A 23,544-nucleotide genomic window follows, 5' to 3' on the forward strand; every position below is an offset into this window, starting at 1 on the left:
TTAAATTAAAATTAAAAATGATACAGTATATAAGTAATGAAGAGTAAATATATAATAATATCAATTTTATTAATTGTCATGTCAGTATCGCCGTCAAATGTTAACGACCAGTTACTTGATTGATAATAATTAGATAATATGATTGACAAAATTAAAAAAATAATAGTTAAGTGCTCATAGATATAGTTTACCCTAATTCAAATTTTAATGTATTTTTTTTATTCTATAAAATTCTAAACACAGTTTCTATAGTCAGAAAAAAAAATCAAAATATTGGTCTCAAAGTTATTCGTAGATCACTTACCCTTCTCCTTGTTGGGCTTTAATATATACAGTTATTGCATAAACAAAAAGAAACCAACCGGAAGTACCATCGAGTAGATAAAACCAGATTCAAACTAAAGATTTGAGAGAGGAAAATTGGTTATAGTCCCATGTATAGCAGTTACATTAAACCTTCTTTTTACCCCTCCAAGAAGCTGGCTTACATGGCATCCATCTTTACTTGTCAACTCTGAACCCACCCAAAGACATTTTTCATTGCGTTAGCCTTTGGTCGGCAGACCTTTTAGTGAGTGAAAGAATGGTGGACACCATCAACTTGTAGTCAACTGGCTTTGTTAGATACGCATCCATCCCCACTTCCAAGCATTTTTCTTTATCCGATGACATCGCATGGGCGGTCAATGCGACGATCGGAATATGCCAACCCGTCTTTTCTTCCGATTTCCTTATTGCTTTTGTTGCTTCATATCCATCCATCATTGGCATCTGTTTGACATCAAGCACAAAAAAACAAAAGTTTCATTAAATGCCATGAGTTGGTTGCAAATTGCAATGAACTATTCTTTGGTGGATGGTATGTTCTAAGTGATTTCTTACTTGGCAATCCATTAAAATCAAATCATATGGTGGAGAATCACAAATTTCTGTCTGCAATGTGTTTGTCCTGTATTCGTCTCCGTCAGGCATGCAGTTGAGGGCTTCCACCGCCTGCACTCCGTCTCCGACAGCGACTACTACGGCTCCCATTTTCTCGAGCATGATGGTCGCTACTCTTTGGAGAACTGGTGTATCTTCTGCTAGCAGTATCCGTAAGCCTTGGAGAGATTTCTGTTCATTTGCTGCCTTATTTGTTGTGTATATATCATCTCTGTCTTTAGCATTGCTTCTGACCGAAGGTTGTTCTGAGGAATCGGGATTTTCGCATTTGACATCTTTGGTTATGCAACTTAGGCCTGCCATTACATTCATCTTCTTCTGGCCTTATATTGTTCACTTCCAAGCCTAGCCGTGTGAACTCAACTAGGCAGTTTCTAAGTGTCGGTGAACCGGATTTTAGTACAGTTCCTTCCTTTGGTTGCTCTCCAATACGCACAGAACTTACAGAATTAGCACCAGTCATGTCAGAAATATCGGATTCATCAGAGCTGCAAGTCTCGAACTGAGTTGAATCGATTTCGAGACATTCATGAGAATCACCTTGTTTTGATGTACCTTTTGTTCCATTTGGACTTCTGGTTTGAGCTTCAACACAACTTTCCTTTATCACAGCTTCCAAAATATGAAGCATTTTGGCCTTATATGGCTTATTAACCATCAATATGTCCTTTCCTGCGGATCTCCATCTTTATAGCATTGGAAGTATCATGATTCAGCATCCATACAAATTTCACCTGGCCGGAGAATTTGTCGAGAAAATTAAGCTGTTCTTTCCATATGTTGGTGCTCAAGTCGAGCAGCTCCAGATCGACGACTATGATGTAAACCGGGTTCTTCATGTCTTTTAAGGTTGTACTTTAGATCTAAGAGGTTTAGCTAGTGAATAATGAGTGTCAAACCAGAATTAGTAGTTATGGCATGAAATAGTTCATGGAGGATTTGTGTTAGTTCGTTCCACTCGGATGCTTCTAAGGTGGGGACTCCATTTTTGGACAGCCAATTGGACATTATCAATCTACCCATGCTACCATGTAAGGCAAGGATTACCTGCATTCATGTTTTAAAACATGTTAGCTGTTATTTGTTGCTTTGGTTTTAAGCTGTAAAATCGGGTCTCAAGATAATCAAACTTTACTCACGGCTACACTGTGCTTTGCGAAATCGATTCGTTCCTGTTCTATGCCATCTGCAGGAGTGCTGAGGAGTAAGAATAGTCTCATTAGAGTTCCTTTACCATTCTTTTTTACAACCTTGATTTCTCCACCCATCTTGTTCACCTGTCATCAATAATTCAAGTGAACGAAGGATGTAATTCATCGTTTCATGCAGTTGATTATAAAAGATTAAAAAAATTCATTGTCCTTAATAAATTCCTCTTGTTTTTCAGCACGATGTAGTTTCATATGTTGAATGGCATTGTAAATTTGTGGTGTCAAATGATTTTCTTCATCAAAACACTTCACCTACCAAGGTTCTCACAATGCATAGTCCGAGACCAGTGCCTCCATGCCTGAAAAGACAAAAAAGATCTTAGAACAGAAATCTCTGTACATTACATTTCTTAATCTTTCCATGGATTTCTTCCACCAATTGATGACCAATCTTATTAAAGTACAATCTTTCTGAAAGTACTTACGTTCGAGTTGTTGAAGGATCAGCCTGCTCAAAGCTCTCGAACACTGATTCCCATTTGCATTTATCAATTCCTGCAGATCATGGAGGATATATTAGTTCAAGCTAATCTGCCTTAAAACAGAATATTTTCCCTTTGCAATCCAAATAACTCGCATTGTTTCGAAAACAAAGAATCATACCGCATCCTGTGTCATCAACTTCGAACCAAAGAATCATTTTGTTTTCTTTTTTGCTTGCCTTCTTCATATGGTTTCCATGTTGTTTCAACTTTGTCTTTAATGCAGACAACTGTTTTTTCTGATCAGGAGAAACTTCCCGTAATCACTAGGCACATTTGGATTCTCGCACCATCCACGGAGGATGATATGACCGGCTGCAAGCAATTGAAACAGTTAAGCATGACATTTGACGAACAACTTATCTATGATATTTGTATTTCAAATGTTCATATCTTACATGTTGTGAACTTGATGGAATTACTAATCAGGTTGGCAAAAACTTGAACAACTCTGGCAGAGTCTCCTCTAACTACTTTTGGAATATCATCTGCTTACGAAAAATCAAATAGTCGTTATTATAATGTGTGTGTTCATATAAACATAGACCGATGATCATATGTTTTGATTAGATATAAAAATATAGTTTTATCTCACTCAGAAGTTTGAGTCATACCAGAGAGGTCTAGAACTGTTTCCACGTTGTGGTTTATGCATTGTACAGAGAACATATCGACAAGTCCTTCGAGTTCTCGTCCCAAATCGAACTCTGCTTCTTCTAACACCAGTTTTCCAGATTCAACCTACGAAATAAATCGATGTTTTAAGGGTGTGATTTTCACATCAGAGATAATTTGGTCTTAAGAACCTATAAGTTTCTATTCACTAGATAATTCCAAGTTCATAATTGATATGTCCTTGATCTTACCTTGCTTAGATCCAATATGTTGTTGAGAAGCCGGAGTAAAGCTGTCGAGCATTTACGGATCTGGGTTACCATTGCATACTGTTCGTTTGTAAGACAATCATCGCAGATAAGAATGTCCAACAATCCAATAACAGCAGCCATAGGAGTTCTTAGTTCATGACTGTAACACAACAGATTCATAAGATGTCAAATAAGGAAAATTTAACAAACAAATGTTATCTAATTGTTCAGAAGATATCGAAATCGATTACCTCATATTCGCAAGGAATTGGCTTTTATAATTGCTTGAAGCTTCAGCTCTTCTTCTTGCATCAAGATGACTTATCAACTCGGCTCTGAGTTTCATTTCCTTTGAAACTCCATTTGTCAGTATCAAAATGCAGACACATCCAATGACTAGGATACATACAGATGCTGATATCAATATGACCAATGTTTTCAAGGCCCTTTCATCAACCTTCCCCATTATATACTTTCTCGGAATTATGATGACGCCGACCTACACGAATCATAACCAGTTTTAGTAATTTGTAAAATCTGATTGAAACATAATGCAATAATCAAATCATAAGGATGAAATAGTTTCTATACTTACTATAGGCAATCTTTTTAGGTTGAGAAAATGAATCAATGTAGTAATGTTGGCCCCCAAGATTGGCCTTCTCCACATGAACCACATGACCAGGGGAAACTTGTTGCCATAGGTTTTCTGCAACCACTGAGCTCCCATTCTTATCACTCGATCCTCCGAATTAACCGCCATCATAAGCTTCGGTCCCTTTGCTGTGTTATTTAACAGATGAGTATTTGTGGACGTAGCCAGTAGGTAACCCTCTTGTGAGGTCAAATATATGTACCCGCTATGAACTTCAACCAGTTCTTTCATCAGCTGGCCTACACTATAAAGTGCGGTGGTGACACCGACAACAGCCACGATACTTGAATTCGAAGCATCCCATACCGCAACGCTGCAGAAAGCAATGGCGAATCTGTATACTTGCTAACCGCCACATGCCACGAAGCTACCCCATCAGGGACTTGAGAAGGCCCTGCTATATTGATAAGATCTTCTGGTGGAATTTGCGAAGGCTTCCCTTTCTTCTCACCGGTCACTGGATCAAGCGGTTGACGGTACCATATTGCAGAGACATTACCATGAATGAATTGGTCATTCCAACCTTGTCGGGACGACTGCATTTTGTTGTCGTAAGACTCGGTATCGCTGATCGAATAGTTTGCGAGATTGGAGTATATGTAAAACGTATTGTTACTCCGGTGATCGCGATGGAAGGCCTGGACAAATCCATTCCTGTAATTTATAGTTATGGCATTGAGAGCTTTACGACTTGCAAACAGTGCCCATGTTATGTCTTTCATCATTTGATACAACTGCTAAGATTGCAATAAATCAAACACCGAGACAAAAACAAAAAAGGGTTAAAAAGATTCAAAACCGACGCACACCATTTCATAAACTTCAATTAAGTTTTCAAGGATCAACCTCAATTTGTTCTGCCTGATTTGTTGGTTTACTGTAACGCCTGATTACGTATTCAGACACCTTAACCTGTGCGGTTGTGATTTCCGAGGTAGAATTCAAGATGTTCCACATCCTTAGGATTGGCCGTTGAAGAAGCTCATATCGAAGACCATAAGCTAAGGTATTCATGATTTCGTCGTGTAACCCTCGTAAATGCCATGTTAGAACCGTAAGCAGCCCAATCAAAATAGCATGACCTGCAAACAGACATTAAACCAAAAACCAATGATCATTCTGGTTTTTGGCCAATTATTTCACTGGAAAAAACGAAGGGATTTCAAATACAAACCATGATGGCAAGCCGAGCGACAAAAACACTGTAATAAGACGACAGACAATGAGCACTTCCATACTGAAACTCGTCTTGCTCGACATCCCTATGGAAAATCCTACGACCACGTGGGGCTTTCTTCTTTCCCCACGATGAAGCAAACCCTGAAATCCTACTCACACTTTTCTCAAAGGAGTGCCCATTGGCGAACTCTCAGAACTAGTACTGCAATAAGCTTGAGAGTGGTTTCAATGACTTTTCTGCCATTTTTGGAACTATGAAGTTTATGTTCATGTATGTATACGTTTGTGTACGTGTGTTGGCACGTGTGTTGTGTTTTATTCTTGGAAGTAGTTTGTATGTGTATGTCTGTGTGCTTCAATGCACTGTATATGTGTCATTTCCCACTTTTTCAAGGCATTGCACGAAGACTTGCATTTTTTTTTTTTGGAGAAGTGGAGCTTTGTGGTCTGTTTTATTCCTCATCCAGAACATCTTTGCCACATATTTCTGTTTTCAACTCTGGTGTTTAAAACATTTATTATGGTGTGTGGAATTCATGCAGAAATTTTAAGGGTTTTGATTTGTTTGTTTATCCATCTGGTTCAAAGGTGTTTCAAATAATTACCTCAACTTTAGGAAGTGTTTAACCACCCATGAGCTTCCTCAGTCAAAAGAATCAAATTTGCTTAAAGTTTTAGTCAAGTAATTAGCCAATTGTTGGAAATTGGGACCATGTATTCATGATTAATCCGAGAGTGACCGCGTTTCAAAATTTGTCTTTCGGTAGAGGGCTATGATTTGTCCTACTCATTCGGCTATATGGGAAGAACAATATTGTTAGATGGAGTTTGACTAAAAATGAAAAAATAATACTTCTCCGTCTCATTAAACTTGTCTTTTTGATTTTTAAAATCATCTTATTTAAAATGTCGAATTAGAAATTAAGTCAACAAACAAGACATTTCTATTTTTTTTTACCCTTGTATGTCCCGTTTCTTTTACATATCAAAATAAATTTATTAAATCTATCAATCACTTTTTAAAGATAGGTCTATCATTTTCCTTGGTCAATATATCTTCTAAAACTATGTGCGTAGTCAATACAAAACACAAATTATGAGACAAAGGGAGTAGTACCTAATAGCTTCCAAAATTTGTTCATCATCCTGGTTGATACACATTTTTTTGATGGAAGGTAATGATGATTCACACTGAGAACGATGTCGAGAGTTATTAGAAGAAAATAGATGGTCTTTTTTTTTCCAGGATAAGGTGATGGAGAAGTATGTGGAGAATAAGGTCCTATAGAATCCATGGAACTTGAGGTTAGACTTAGGTCATGGGTATCCTATCTCATAGGAGTAACGATAGAAAGGAGATATGTTGTCAAAAGGTGTTAGATTGTCTGTAAAGTCGTCTCGGATATTTCCAAGATTTTGAGGTGAAAATTTTAAAATAAGTCTATATAAAACAATATTATATTTCATTACTTTGAACAATTAATTTATTATTATATTGATAAAAATATTCAAAAAAAAATATTATATTAATTTGATTAATAGTAATTCGATTCAGTCGGCAGTCAAATTAAACGATTAAAGTCGCCTAAATATAACCATCTTCATTCATATAATGTGATCTCACTACTCTAGTATTGGGATTGGCATGGGACAATGACATGCGAGTAAAGAAGTTCAATCTCCTTAGGATTCATTTTTCAATAAATAAATAAATATGTTTATAGAAAATGAAAAGATTAAAATACGATACTAATCTCTGTATTTTGGGTAAAGTCTGAGACTTTGCCACTGTATTAAAAGAGGTTTTTTTTTTTAAAAAAAAATTATTCTTGCCTTTTTAATTTAAAAACCTTAATTTAATCATTAAACCATAAATTTTATGTAAAAAAAATCAATTTGTAAGGTATCCAAATTCTCAACTTTGACATGTTTATATTTCTCCAATTATATGCCACGGTAGCCTAATTAACATGACAACAGTAAACTTTGATGGAAATATATGTTTTAATTGTTGAAAATGATTTTAAATTGAACATAACTAATCTCAAATTTTATCAAAGTAGCAAAACAAGGACATATTTTAATTAATTTAACATGAAACAATATCTTATTAGAGCTAATATATGTGATCGCATGTTGAGATTTAAATCCCTTAAATACGTTTTTTTAAAAGAAAAAAAAATAGTATATAGATATCTTATTTTAAATTTCCAGTGATTAAAAATGCAATAGTTTCAGGGGCGATTATGAAAACCCCATTGATGTTCAAGAGAGAAATATTGTTATGTAAGGCCAAGTTGGGTAAGTGATCTCATACACATTTGTCATTCAACGTTGGTAGATCGATACATAAATATTTTCTAGGAGGACATGTATATATATTAATAAATATAATTTTTATACGAGGTGCGCATGAATAAAATTTTAAGATAATACAATCTATAAAATAAATATTATCCGAAAAAAATCAGATGTTCAATGTTCACTCTCACTAACTTGCGGATTGACACCGCGAGTGAAGATCACAACATAATTTTGAAGGTAATAAAAAAACTAAAGGTAAGGGCGTGCAGTGTTTGATGATCCTCTAGAACTCGGGTATTGTGACTCCACCTCACGAATCCATAATCCCCAATTGACTTAATTAAAACAGGCTCGCCTCTAAAGCAACATCAATGGTACGTTTGTGCCAATAAGTCTTCCCAAACTCTTACCTTTCTTATTTGCTTTTACCTAATGGGATAACACAACTGTTTAAATATACTTGCATTTTCTTATCATCTTTTCATTGCTTTATCTTCGCTAAGAAACCAGCTGCTAATATAATTATGAATTTCATCTCTTTACAAAAATTCAAGAAATTTGTTCATCTATCTTAATTTGTCAGAATTTGATTATTTTACCTTACGGAGATTGAAAATTGATGAAGTGATGGGGTTTTAGGTTAGCAATGATTAACGGTGTTATTCCATATGATTAGATTTATTTTTTGTAAATATGATGATCAAATTATAATAAATTAATGGTGTTGGATTACATGGACATGATATATATGATAATTAAATAATTATATGTTATTTACTATCATATATATGAATATTTATTAGGATTATGAATCTCAAATTATGCCTGGGCTAACTTTTCTGATATAATATATTCTAAATGGTGAGTGTTTTCTCTGAAATCCTCACCTGTAAATTTAAAAGATCAAAGTCGAAGATTCAAGATTTCAATATCAAAATTCGAGTTTTTATATTCACCAATAGACTCAAGTACATTTTCGTATTTAGTGTGTTATTCTTAATGGTTTGACACGACATATCATGAATTTAAACTTCGTTTTAGATTTTTTTTATTCTAACAAAAAAAATTAATTTCTTAATGTTTGTCGAGAAGAGGGGTGGAAGTGAGAATTAAACCTTTTAATTTCTTAAAAGTACCCACCATTCTTCCTTTGAGACAACAACGTGAGAGAGCACATTGTTTTTTTTTTCATACATAACAACAATTTTTAATTATCAGAATACACCAGTAAAGGAAAAATCTAAATAATATTCTTTAGATCGATATGAATACACCAGTAAGGGAATTATCAGAATATTTTTCTTCTCTTTCAATTTTCCAAAAAAAGTAGATGTAAATGTTTTGAGAATCAGACAAAGGAATCAAGGGGAGATGTTTACGGTGTGGGGGTGGGACTGGGGAGAGTATCGAGGATTGGTTGTTTTCAACAATGGAAGAGCATTTGATTCGTTGCTTGGACTTTGAAAAAAGTTAGTGGCCATTTGAAAAGCTAGTGGCATAGATTTAAAGCAACAAAAAGATGGAGGATTAAACAATGACTTCATTCGAATGCACAACCCAAAACCTCCATTTATATGCATGGATATTATATAGTGAAGATTACATGCTAAATGGGAATGGAACCGAACGTGTTTCCAAGGTGGTCCAAATGGCCGGTTTAGGGGTCCACCACCCACATTTGGGTAGTTGGATGTGGCTCCCCTCATTATGAATTGGGGTCCAGGATTGGTGTACCGCTAACCATTGAAGTTAGACCTGTAATACACGATCCAAATTCCATTCAATTCGAGTGAAATAATTTAAACCGAGTCTAATCAAAGAGTTGAGACTAACTCATGATTGTCAGGGGATATGATGCTGATAAGGAATGAGAATAATAAAGCAGTATAAGTATTCGATTATAAATGGTGTTACTTTTTTGAATGATGCAACAACAAAAACATTTGTGAATAAAGAGTTTTACATTGTGTAATTAGATCATATCCTTTTATATATATCACTGATATTTTTTCTTAACCGTCCAAACCGAACACCATCAAGAAGGTTGAAGGAAACTAGGAAGGAGATAATGATGTTTAACAAATTTGCATTGCATGCGGTTGGCAAAAGAAATCCACAGAAAAGAAATATCACTCTCATTTAGGAGAATATAATCAGAACTAGAACCCCACAGGAAGGAAACTATCATAGTTGAACAACATAATGCCTAGAAGATCCTAACAAATTGGGTTCAACTCCAAACTAATGCATTCAAGGGTGAAGCTTATGATTTTTTAATCTTCATAATTACCATCACTTTAACCAGACTAAAGCCTTCTAATTCTTGCCACTAAAGAGAAAATATGTACAGCTTAAGCATACAGTAATTGTCAGTTACAAGTACCATAGCAAACAGAAAAGAATACTGATAAGAACGGATATCAGAAAGCAATCACTTCTTTTCCTTTGCCTTTGCCTCTTCAACGGTAGCCTTAGCAGCGGCCTTGGCTAGGACACTAGATTTAAGAGAAGTTTTCGGGGTTTAGCGCCTTTCGGAGATTAAATGCAGCCCCTGGTGTTCCCATAGCATGAGCTGCAGCAATTCAGCCTCAGCTGTTTTTTTCTCCATACCTGCATAAAGGAAAAGTTATAAATTCGTCTCTCTTTTACTTGAGAAGAGGGTTCAGAGTAAGAGGAGAGGCTTCGAATGAAATTGTCCTTAAAGCAAGGGCATAGCTGTGTGTGTGTGTGTGAGTGTCGACTGCGTGGACCTATGCCTGTGCCTTTATGCAAAATGAGCAAGCAGAATCCCTATTGCTAGTACCAAAGAAACATTAAGATGCCAACATAAAACCGTAATTTGAATGCTTGTGCCTCACCTTAAGATATACTATAAGCCAACATGATTCCAATATTTAAGCTCACAACATCAGAAAAGGAACAAATAGTTTACTTGGATCATTGCAGTGTTAATAAAGTCCTTAACCCGCTGTTCAACATTGTAATCGAATAGAAGAGGATCCTCCTGCATTCATCGAAAATAAATACACAGGGGACACTCATCCTGAAAGAAGTCCATACATAGATCACATAAATCTTGTTAAACATTACAGAACCTGAAACAGTTAAAGAGTCATTATTCCCTTCAAAATGAAACCCAGTAGGAAAGTAAACTATTAATACAATAAAACTCCTTGCAGAAAGAAAATGTTAAAATTGCAGGGTTTTCAATTCCAAACCTGAGATAAGAACCAAAAGTGTTGGACCCTAGCTATATAACCTTGAGAGATTTGTGGTTCTTAGTTGTGCTCTACTTGACAATCAATTCTTGCGAACTGCACTGAATCAAAACCTACATGTAGGAACAATGTAATCACCCAAAAGGTGTCATTTTCCAGATTAAATGGTGGAAACAGAAAGTACCTAAATTGTTGAGATGCACCTCAGCACCAAGGAGGTAACCTTGCACAGCAGAATGAGCAAAAGGATCGATTTGCCATCCGGCACAATGTAATTACCCTGAATGCTGTTGTTTGATTCAACATAGTACTGATCAAGAGTCTTCAACCAGCCAACATAATGGACATTCAGTTTCCCGGAACAATCCCGGCTCCGTACTTCACCATAAACTAGTTCAACTGTCTTCACATAACAAAAATAAACTCCTTCAATTGTCTTGGAAACAGACATGAAATCCTGGCCGTTGAATGTTATGGTCATAGTCTGATTTTTTTTTCTTTATTAACTCAATAACTTACTCCACTCAAATTAACCCAACAAAACTCACGTCAAGTAACATCTGCCCACTTAGTCAAGATCTCGTTAGCCTTATTGTTGAGCATATGAATCCAAGGATTGGAAATGGGAGAGGATTAAGGGAAATAATAAGAACAAAGCGTACAATCATGGGAACATTGAATTGAAGGACAAAATATCATGTTTTATATATGTAAGAAGTCAACGTCAAAGATCAGATCAGAGTAAAAAAGCCAAAACTAAAAAGAAAAAAATGTTAATGGTTTTGGCTCTGGAATTGTTTACCGACCTTCGCTCTTTCAGACAAATAATAGCTTTGATCTGTTCCAATGTGTTCAATGAATGAGAAGAAAATAAAAATTAATCTTCATAATTTGTGTTTCAGGTTTGAGTTCGGCATATGTACATATTTTTTTTAAGATATATATCCATATTCAAAATAAATAACATCATTGAGAAAGCCGACCTACAAGGCCGACTAGCTTGTGTTATGCTCACAATGTTTATATTGGCCGTCATGACATAATGGAGTTGAATGGTAGAATGCGCAAAGTTGCTTTAGAACTCATCATCTTCACTGGTGAATCTTTCTATTGCTTTGGCACCTACTGAGATGTGACTTTACAATTTACAATGACTTGGGTCAATTTTAACCTACCCAATTATTTACTAGAAGTGGACATAGCAATCTTTATTTTCCTTTCACCAAATGTTACAAGAATGAGATGCATTTCAGTGAAAATAACTGAAGCTCTTACAAGGTCTTTGGAACAAATGATAACCATCAACATCCATTTTGTGGCTACAATGAAGAGCTTCCAAATCTGCACAAGGGATTTAAATAAACTCGTTAATTAAAGAGTAATCAGCATAGTGGAGAAAATAAAAGTCTTAAACGTATATAGATAGGTGAAAGAACATCTTGCTTTTATAGGAAAAATTAGGAGTAAGTTTTCTATTAGAAATAAACTACCTAGTAGTTATCATTATCTATTTAACTAGTAGTTATCCTTATCTATTTAACTTCTAAGAGTAGTATCATGTTAAATTACTAACTAATAAGACTTATCGCATAACCTACACTCACCCTCAAGTTGGGAGTAAATGTTGAAAAACCCCAACTTGGTATAATCTCATCAAAAGTAATTTTGGAAGTGTCTTGGTGAGAATATCTGCTAACTGATTCTTCGTTGAAACATAATTGAACTTTCTAAGAGTTAGTATTATATTAAATTTATTAACTGATTCTTCGTTGGATATAATCTCATCAAAAGTAATTCTTCGTTGAAACATAATTCAGTCGATCTCCACATGCTTTGTTCGGTCATGATGAACTGGATCCTTTGCAATACTTATTGCAGATTTACTGTCACTTTGAAGTTCAAAACATTTGTTAGCACATAACCCCAACTCAGTTAACAGTCTTGAAGCCAAATTCCTTAGCAATTTCCAAGTTCATTGCTCTAAATTATGCTGCACTACTTCGAGACACCACAGCCTGTTTTTTGCTTCTCCAAGTACCCCATATTTTCCCAAACAAATGAATAATAACCAGTTGTAGATCTCCTATCCGTTAATTCACATGCCCAACTTGAATCCGACAAAATTCTTATTGTTTTATCATCACTCTTTCTGAAAATTAACCCATGTCCTGGTGTCATTTTCAAGTATCTTAGAATTCTATTCACAGCCTTTAAATGTTCTTCTCTCAGATCATTCATATATTGACTCACTATACTCACAGGGAAGGCAATATCAGGCCTAGTAAGTGATAAATAAATTATTTACCTACTAGCCTTTGATATTGTTCTTTGTTCACGTGACTGCCCAATTCTTCTTCCTTAGCTTAAGATTTGCTTCCATAGGTGTTTCTTTCGACTTACATCCATTCATTCCAGTTTCTGATAGTAGATCAAGGATATATTTCCTTTGATTGATCAATATTCCTTCTTTTGACTTTGCAACATCCACGCCTAAGATATATCGTAAAGTTCCCAAGTCTTTGGTTTCGAACTCCTTTGCCAGTAACTTTTTTAGTATTTCTATCCTCATACAATCATCACCTGTTAGAATGATATCATCCACATAGAAAATCAAAATTGTTTTTTGTCGTTCGAAGTTGTTTTGACAAATAAAGCGTGATTCGATTGACATTGCTTGTAACCATCCTAAATAATCACCTTTTAAATCTGTCAAACCAGACTTGGAGATTGCTTAAGTCCATACAATGACTTTAGTAATCTAGACGCTTTTCATGTATTACTCTTCACACCCGGTGGAATTCGCATATATACTTTCTCCTCCAAGTTTCCATTTACAAATGCATTTTTGATGTCCAACTGATGAAGCACCCAATTCTCATTGACTGCCAATTATAGTAACGCTTTCACAGTGTTTAGTTTGCTACCAGAGCAAACATTTCATGATAATCAACTCCAAAAGATTGAGTAAATCCTTTCGCCATTAATCTCGCCTTATATCTTTAAATGCTACCACCAACTTTGTATTTTACCGTGAATATCCATTTGCAGCCGACTGGTTTTTTTATCTTTCGGAAGATCAATTCTAATCCAAGTATTGTTGTTTTTAATGCCTTTAATTCCTTTTCTAATACCTTTTTCCACTTGGCATATTTCAATGTTTCTCACCGTCTCTGTGTAAAGTTCTTAAAACAAACGTTAGATTTCCAATATGAACAAATCTATCAATTGGATAATTTCTACATTTTCTTACTCATTTCCTTTGAGCAATCGACAAGTCATTATTATCAATTAAAACATTTAATTCTTTGGAAGAACTCTGATTAACTCTTTCATTCTCTAAAGAATTCTCGTTCAGTTCCGGTTCATGACAATATCCATGTTGTGTGGGAGGACTCAGGATAGGTTCGGGGATTGATTTAGAAATTGGTCTTTGTCGTCTCTTGTAAATCAGAAATTCGGATTGAGGTATTTGAGGCGAAATGATATTGATCATGCGAGGTAGTATGTTTCGGTGGGCTAGTTTGGCAAGTATAATTTCATGGGTCGGTAGTGTTGTTTGGTCTGGGTGGAGCGATTTTGTAGCCTGATTCGGCTGGTTTGATTGGTTTGGCGGTGCTGGTTGGTCAAAAAGAGCTGGCTGCAAATCAAGTGACAATTGTTGTGAGTCAACAAACTGATATTCATTATATGACTCCCCTGAGTAGTAGTTTTAAAGAAAAAAAATGTGTGTTTTTTTAAAATAACATCCATGGTAATAAAGAATTTCTTTGTACAAGGACAATAACACCAAAGCCCTTTTGATTCGAAGAATAACTCAAAACACACCGAAATGCACAAGAATCTTATTGGACCTGAAAGGAACATTGTTGAACGAACACAGTACAACCAAAAACTCTAAGGGGTAACAATGAGTCATCGTTTAAAATTGGGAAAATGAAGAAAAACGTTTCGGGCACTTAAATTGTAACAGTTTACTAAGGAGATGGTTAATTAAATAAGTGACAGTTAAAAAGGCTTCTCACAAAATAGTTAGAAACATTTGTGGAAAAAGAAGAGACATAGTAACCTCAAGAAGGTGCCTGTTTTTTTTTCGCTCAACAATCCTATTTTGTTGAGGAGAATTGACACACGAAGTAAGATAAATAATCCCGGTTTCCTGAAAGAAAGAGCCCAAAACATTGGCAAAATTCACTGCCATTGTCAGAATAAAACATTTGGATAGAACATTGAAATTGGGTTTCAACAATCTTATGAAACCGTTTAAATATTTCACAATCTTCAAATTTAACTTTCATGAGAAAACTCCAGGTAGTTCGAGTGTGATCATCAATAAATGAAATAAACCACCGAAACCCATATAAATATGCGACCCGGGATGGTCCCCAAATATCACTATAGATCATGGTAAATGGTTTATACGACTTATACGGAGAAGGTAGATAAACACTCTTAGTTTGTTTAGCAAGTGGGCAAATATCACAAGAAAAAGATTTACAACTTTTATGGACAAACAAATGTGAAAACAACTTTGCAAGATAAAAGAAACCAGGATGTCCTAAACGAAAGTGAAGGCCTGTAAACTAACCGAACGAGCATGAACGAATGAACATGAAGGGGGTATGTTAATGTTCGTTCGTTTAACTTTAACTGAACAAATGAACGAACACGAACATAAACAAACAAAAAATTATTGTTCATGTTCATTCGTTAAGGAATGTAGTTTATTCGTGTTCGTTCATGTTCGCTCATTTAAATAATAAACACACAAATGAACGAACATAAACGAACAGATGTATATGAACATAAAGGAACACAATAAACGAACGTTAACGAACACAAAATTACGAACGTTAACGAACAAAATAAATGAACATAAATGAAAATATATTTTTTTCTCTCCTAACAATTTTAAGATTATATTTTATTTAATTTTTTGAGCTTTCTTTATTTGTATTTAAAATTAATTAAATTTTAAAATATTTATGGATATCATATTAAAATTTATTGAGCTTTAATATTTTAAATGGGTATAGAGAGATTGGGCTAAACATAAATGAACGCACATAAACGAACATAAACGAAAGAACATAAATGAACATAAATGAACAAATATAAACAAAGATAAATGACAAATGTTGTTTGATGTCAAAATAAATTCCTTCTTCCCAGTTGATAAATGAAGAAAATACGTAGTAAAGAGAAGTAAAGGTCGATTCCACAAGGACTTAGAAAATTATAAATTTTTGTCTAATTTGTTTAAGCTAGGCGTGATGTAGTAAATAAGGGGGTTTTGGTAAAAAATATATTTAAATAATAATAAAAGAGATTTAAAGTAAAAATAAAGAGAAGATTTTAAAGTTGAAAATGGACATGGTAAAAACAGTCTCAAGCTTCGCTTTGACTCAATTTCCTTCAGATCATCGAATTAGATTTTTCCTCGGGATTCATTCAGTTACTTTTGTTATGTTTGGTTGAAATTAAGTTTGGCAAGTGGAAATTTTATCTTGGTGGTGGCCAACTTATTGGAAATTCATCTTGGTTGGTAACCAACTTATTGGAAAAATCTTTGGTAGGTGGTCAATTTATTTTCATTTTGATCCCTAAAATATTAGGTTATTTATAAGTTTAGTCCTTAAAAACTCAACTATAGGCCTAACTATTTCATTAGAAATCATCCCAAAAAACAAGTTCTCTCTTCCTCTTGTTTTCTTCATTCTCTCACTTTGGGAATTCTAAAGAATTCATTTGTTGTAATATTTTGTTGATAGTGAAGTATCATCCGGTGTTGGTGCCGAGAGTAGAATATTCTCATCGAACCTTATAAATTTGGTGTGTTCTCTCATTTATTGTTCTTTATTCGATTTTTTCATTGTGTTTCAATATTTAATAGTTTGACGGGTTTATCCGTTGTGCAACCTTTAGTGGTTTTGATCTTGACATTTTAGGTCAATTTTAAAACTAAGTTCGTGTGGGAAATAACACGGTTTCCCCAACAATGGTATCAGAGCTTCGGTTGAGGTATTGGTGGTTCGTTGCTGAAAAAATACAGTTCGTGATATTGAATATTGTTCGTTAGAATTAAAATGCCAAATACGGATCAATTGAGACATCAAGCTCTTCATCAGGACAGGTGAGGAAGGTGATGTCAAATGCAAATTTCTAGGTGGAGTTGTTCGATGGATCTGGTCATTTTGGCATGTGTCAAGGCGAGGTGTTAGACGCTTTATTCCAACAAGGTCTAGACATCGCCATGAGGAAGAAAAACCCGAATATATGGAGGAGAAAGAATGGGGAACAATCAATCGTTTGACGTGCAACACGATCGAAGATGAAGATTTGGCCTCGATGTCGTGTCTCTCTTTAATGAATTTTAGCACCTTGCGACAACGTTACTTCATGGTAAGTATAATGTTCCTATTGAGTTAATCGAGATGAAATTGGCCAAGGGGGGGTGAATGACAAATAAAAATTTTGGTGGAAGCTTTGCAAAAAATGAAAAAGATTGCACAACAATTTAGAGTGGTTCGACTTTCTCAACCAAAGTCTACGTCCACTACCTTAGCTATCCACACTAAGGATTTTCACAAATTCACTAATTTGTCTTTCTTTTGAGGACAAGAGTAACCTTACAAATGCCTCAAGAATTATACCCCAAATTCTTGAGAACTCTCTCCCAAAGAGAATAATACAAAATTTGCAAACTTACAAGAAAATCCTCACAAGGCAAGATGTTTGCACAATTCTAGAAAAGAAAGAACACTCAAGAATAATACAATTGAGCACAATAAGTGTTCTTGAAAGCAAAAATGAATATTGAATGAAATAGGCTTGAAAATGCTCAAACTTGAGGTTTGATGTTTTCTCTTTGATTCTCTCTTGATTCTTGTTGATTGTTGTTTCTTGTTATTGATCAATAGCTCTACTTGTTTAAATACACCTTCAAATGATTCTGAACGTTGGGGATGCTAGTGGAGTCAATAGAGTCGTTTAAGTGTGAAAACAATTAATTAATTCAATTGGGAGCGTCAGTGCATCGATGCATACCCATGGTGCATCAGTGTAAAATTCAAATATTTTGACCGTTGGACCTTAGTGCATCGTGCATCAGTGCATTCGATGTTTCAAAATAGCCAGACATCGACATCGCATGATGATGCATCAAATGCATTCGATGTTTTCATAAAATGATTTTTGGTTCAAAAATACTGTGAAAATTGTTTCAAAAATATATTAAGTATAAAACATAATTTTATACTTTTAGTAAGGTTTGAAATTGATCTTGAAAGACTTGGAGTAATAATTGATATTCGATTAATTAAATCAAATATACTTAGAAAATCACTTGTAAAATCTTAAAATTCATTTAAACTTAATTGTATATCGAAACATCAAAAATATTTTCAACAATCTCCCCCTTTTTGATATAACAAAACATTTGTGTTATTTTAAGATTTCTAAAAATTTGAAATCAATTTTGAAAAATTACTCCCCCTTACTATAACACTTCTCCCTTTTAACACTTAATATTCTCCCCCCTTTTTTTAAATCAAAAAGATATTAAAACATTTTTTAAACAGGGTTTTTGAAAAAACAGCCAATTGATAAGTAAATATAGCTTAGGCTGTTAAGATCACAATTAAAAGAGAGATTAGCCATTAGTTTCATAATCAATATTCATAAACAATGTGAAATGGCATAATTGGTCATATGTAACTAGTATGTAAATGATGCAAAAATAAAATTAATAAACATTAAGCTCATAATGAAAATTCAAAAAAATATATAAATATTAAGTTCAAAAATCCATAAAACAACAAATAAGTTCAAAACATCCAACAACCATCAAGTTTAAACATCCAGAAACATCAAAATCAATCCAAGTTTGAAAATCCAAGAAATCATAACAAGGAAACAAATTCATTCTATTGGAGGATCGGGAGGAGGATAATGAGCTCGAACTTCAAGAGTGAGCGTGTCCATACGTTCACACATCTCCCGTTGAAACTCAGTAATCTGAGACTCCATGGAGGCAAACCGGAGATCAAACGACTCCAAGAAGGATCAAAATATGGTGGCATTTGATCTTCTTGCCGTGCCGATTCCGGTGCAGGTTCATCGTCTGGAACATGATCGTCGATATCTTGTATAAGTTTTTGAAACTCAAGATCATCGTCAGCAGCCGGTACCGGAGGAGGAGGAGGAGCACGAGAAGAGCTAGGAGCAGCTCATGAAGAACTCGCTCCCGGAGTTTGCTTACCGGGTTGAAAGACCCAAAGACCGGTTTCCTCGTCTTGTTTCCAATCCGCTTTCTTCAAGGAAGTAAGGTTGATTTGATTTTGGAGTGGGATAAGATTGTCGAGAGAGACGTCTAGACCGAGTTTGATAAAGAGGTTACTCAGAAGACATCCATAAATCAATGTTTCAACATGTTTTGAAGGAACAATGTTTATGATGTCCACTAGTTGACTAAATATAATGTGGGGCAGATTTATTTTGATCTTATTCTTAATACAATGCATCTACCATAAATCCCTAGCACGTAGAGTAGAGTACCTACCTCCGGATGGTCTAAACCATCAAGAAATCATCAAATGAAGAAAACGATCGTGATGAGATCGTAGAGTACTAACTAGAATTTGGAACATAGGGATATTCCACATTGTCATTCCATTAATAACCATCATCATCTAACCCAAAACGGAAAGCTATAGTCTCGGGGTATTATTATAATTGGCCTAAAAGATAGGATCTAATGGCTATAGTCCCATTGAGTTTCGTTTTGATACTACCGCATTGGAATAGAAAATGCGGACTAATGTTGATAAACGATAGGTTTGAGCTGAAACATTTTATCAAACTTCCAAGCTTTAAGAATCGAAGGTACTCAAAGTCAATATCTATCATAGCTTGAAGAGAAGGAATACGCTCTTCCCGGATTCTATAAGATGAAAAGAATTATGTACCTAGAGTACAATTCGTCTTACGATGCTCAGACATGTAAAATAAGATCTAATAGAGATATAGGTGGAGGGGAATGAGATTAGGAGGTGGTTTGAAGGAGAATGACTCGATGAAGTTCTAGGGCGTTTGGGATTAGACATGGTTTAGGAATCGGAAAAAAGGATATAACCTGCAAATTGAAACACATGTATGCAATTTAATCAATCCCAAAACAATTGAGTCCTCAATAATTCAAGGTTCTCTAAATCAAATCTTAATGGGCAAGTTGGAAAACTATTTGAAAATAATTTTTGAAAAATCATAATATGTATATGAAAACAACATAATAAAAAACATCAAATTTAAAAATTAAATTCAATTTTCGAAATACAATTTTTTTAATTTCAAAATTTTAAAAAATTTGAAATTTGTAAGTTTTTGATGAAATTGGTTGTAAAATCTAGTTTGAAATCATCAAATACTCAATGCCCAATATAATGTTATCCTAAACTATCTAAACTAGTCATAAGATGATAACTCAATAAAATAGAGGTTTTTGAAATATTACCTTGAAAATTTCGGATTGATGAGAATGAGATGTTGTTTTGCATGAATTGATGATAAAAGCAAGATAAGGAGTTGAAAAGCTTGAAGATTCGATCAAAAACGAAGGATTAGAGCAATTTTGATAATAAGGAGAGAGAGAGGAGCGGACCAAGAGAGAGTTTTAAGAGAGTTTTGAGAAAATGAGGAAGAAATAGGGTTTTATCCAAAACCCGATGGATGCATCGATCATGGCCTTGTGCATCGATGCACATTCAAGGCTGATCGGTGCACCTTCATGGTGTATCGATGCACATTCAGGATGCATCGATGCACTGTTAGGTGTATCGATGCATTAAGCACAAAAATGTCAAAAATCCGTTTTAAACACTCAAAATGCTAAATTAATTGGGCTCAGTGGTATAGTAACTCATATATTGAAAAATTAATCATGTTCAATCAATCAAATTAATCACGGCTGAAATGTATTCCGCTTCAGTGGTAGATATGCAACACAATTTTATTTCTTTGAAAACCAAGAAATCAACATATTTCCAATAATTGGTGCAAAGTATTTTTGCACCTAATTCTCTCATAAATGTCCAAAATTTTTCCTTGTCTAAAGGTTTTGTAAAGATATCCACTAATTGGTGGAAAGTATCAACAAATTCTAGAACTACATCTTCCTTAGCGACATGGTCCTAATTAAGTGATGTCTAATTTCAATATGCTTAGTTCTAGAATGTTGGATGGGATTTTTAGTGAGACAAATAGCACTAGTATTGTCACACTTGATAGAAATGGTACCTACTTCAATTACATAATCAAAAAGTTGTTGTTTCATCCATAAAACTTGTGCACAACAACTACCGGCTGAAATGTATTCCGCTTTAGTGGTAGATAATGCAACACAATTTTGTTTCTTTGAAAACCAAGAAATCAACATATTTCCAAGGAATTGGCAAGTACCGGAGGTGCTTTTCCTATCTAATTTGCATCCTCCATAATTCGCATCAGAGAAGGCATGCAAACTAAAGCTAGAGTCTCTAGGATACCAAAGTTCTAAACTAAGAGTGTCCTTAAGGTATCTAAATATCCTCTTAACAGCTAGTAAATGTGATTTCTTAGGGCATGATTGAAATCTAGCACATAAGAAAACACTAAACATAATGTACGGTCTACTTGCAGTTAGATAAAGCAAAGAACCAATCATTGACCTATATAATTTAACATCCACACATTTACCTCCTTCATCTATGTCAAGCTTTGTTGATGAGCTCATTGGAGTGTCATGTGGTTTCCCATTTTCCAGTCCAAACTTCTTGAGCATGTCTTTGACGTACTTAGCTTGATTGATGAAGATGACATCTTTTCTTTGCTTGATTGGGAGTCCCAAGAAAAATGAGAGCTCCCCCATCATGCTCATCTCGAATTCACTTTGCATTAGCTTAGAAAATTCTTGGCAAAGAATATCATTAGTAGAACCAAATATTATATCATCAACATAAATTTGAACTACTAATAAATCTTTACCTTTATGTTTAAAAAAAATGTAGTGTCAACCTTCCCTTTTGAAAAACCTTTTTCAATTAAAAAGTTTGAAAATCTTTCATACCAAGCTCTAGGAGCTTGTTTTAAACCATAAAGTGCTTTTGTCAATTTAAGAACATGATTTGAGAATTTTAAATCTTCAAAACCTGGAGGTTGTTCCACATACACTTCTTCCTTTATAAAACCATTTAAAAATGCACTTTTAACATCCATTTGATATAATTTAAATTCATGAAAACATGTAAATGCTAATAACATTATAATTGCTTCCATCCTAGCTACGGGAGCGTATGTTTCATCATAATCTATACCCTCTTCTTGAGTATACCCTTGAGCAACAAGTCTAGCCTTGTTTCTCACTATATTACCACTTTCATCAAGCTTATTCCTAAACATCCATCTAGTACCTACAGTAGATTTATTACTAGGCCTTTCAACTAATGTTCATACTTTACTTCTCTCAAATTGATTTAACTCTTCTTGCATAGCCATAATCCAATGTTCATCTTTTAATGCTTCTTTAATATTCTTAGGCTCTATGCATGAGATAAATGCAACATAATTACAAATATTTCTAAGAGAAGATCGAGTTGTTACCCCTTTGGATGGATCACCTATAATCTCACCATCCTTGACATAGTTGTACTCTCTTGGGTAAGATACTTCCCTTTCTTCAATGGTTGGATTCTCGAGAGGATCTTGAGTTTCCTCATATTTCGTTTCTTCCTTTTATGATGGTTCTCCAATGTCATGTTCAACGTCATTTATAATACCTACATCATCATTCAAACAAGAATCCTTCCTCAGAAGGGGATTATCATCGAAAATAACATGTATAGATTCTTCTACAACTAAAGTTCTTTTATTAAATACTCGATAAACTTTAGAATTTAAGGAATAACCCACAAAAATTCCTTCATCACTTTTAGCATCAAATTTGCCAAGATTGTCTTTACCGTTGTTTAAAACAAAACATTTACATCCAAAATGATGAAAATAGCTAATGTTAGGCTTTTTATTTTTGAAAATTTCATATGGAGTTTTCTTTAAGATTAGCCTAATCATTACTCGATTTACAACATAACAAGCGGTATTTGTGGCTTTCGCCCAAAAATATTTTGGTAAATTGTTTTCACAAAGCATGGTTCTAGCCATTTCTTCTAAAGTTCGATTTTCCTCTCAACAACTCCATTTTGTTTAGGGGTTCTAGGTGCTGAAAAATTATGGCTAATACCATTAGAATTACAAAAATCAGTAAATCCAAGATTTTCAAATTCAGTTCCGTGATCACTCCTAACACTAGTTATAGAGTAACCTTTTTCGTTTTGGATTACTTTTGAAAACGTGATAAATTTTTCTAATGCTTCATCTTTAGTACTTAAGAATAGAACCCAAGTATATCTAGAATAGTCATCTACTATGGCAAGTGCATATTGTTTTCCACCCAAGCTAGTAGTCCTAGTTAGCCCAAAAAGATCTATATGGATCAATTGTAATACTCTACTAGTTGATACATCATTAATGGATTTAAAAGAAATTCGCTTTTGTTTTCCTTTAGCACAAGCATCACAGATTTTATCATTATCAAATTTAAGCTTAGGCAACCCTCGAACTAAATTTCCTTGAATTAGTCGTTGCAAAACACTCATACTA

The 23,544-nt window shown here is 34.4% G+C and overlaps 2 pseudogenes; both read right to left on the bottom strand.

Annotated features, from left to right (window-relative positions):
• Window positions 1-467: 467 nt before the first annotated feature.
• Window positions 468-5,518, bottom strand: LOC120141621 (annotated as a pseudogene).
• A 6,518-nt stretch (window positions 5,519-12,036) lies between these two features.
• The window catches only part of LOC120141664, a 42,734-nt pseudogene continuing 31,226 nt past the window's right edge, over window positions 12,037-23,544 (bottom strand).

This window comes from Hibiscus syriacus, unplaced genomic scaffold (assembly GCF_006381635.1).
Source record: "Hibiscus syriacus cultivar Baekdansim isolate YM2019G1 unplaced genomic scaffold, ASM638163v2 tig00110812_pilon, whole genome shotgun sequence".
Classification (NCBI taxonomy): domain Eukaryota; kingdom Viridiplantae; phylum Streptophyta; class Magnoliopsida; order Malvales; family Malvaceae; genus Hibiscus; species Hibiscus syriacus.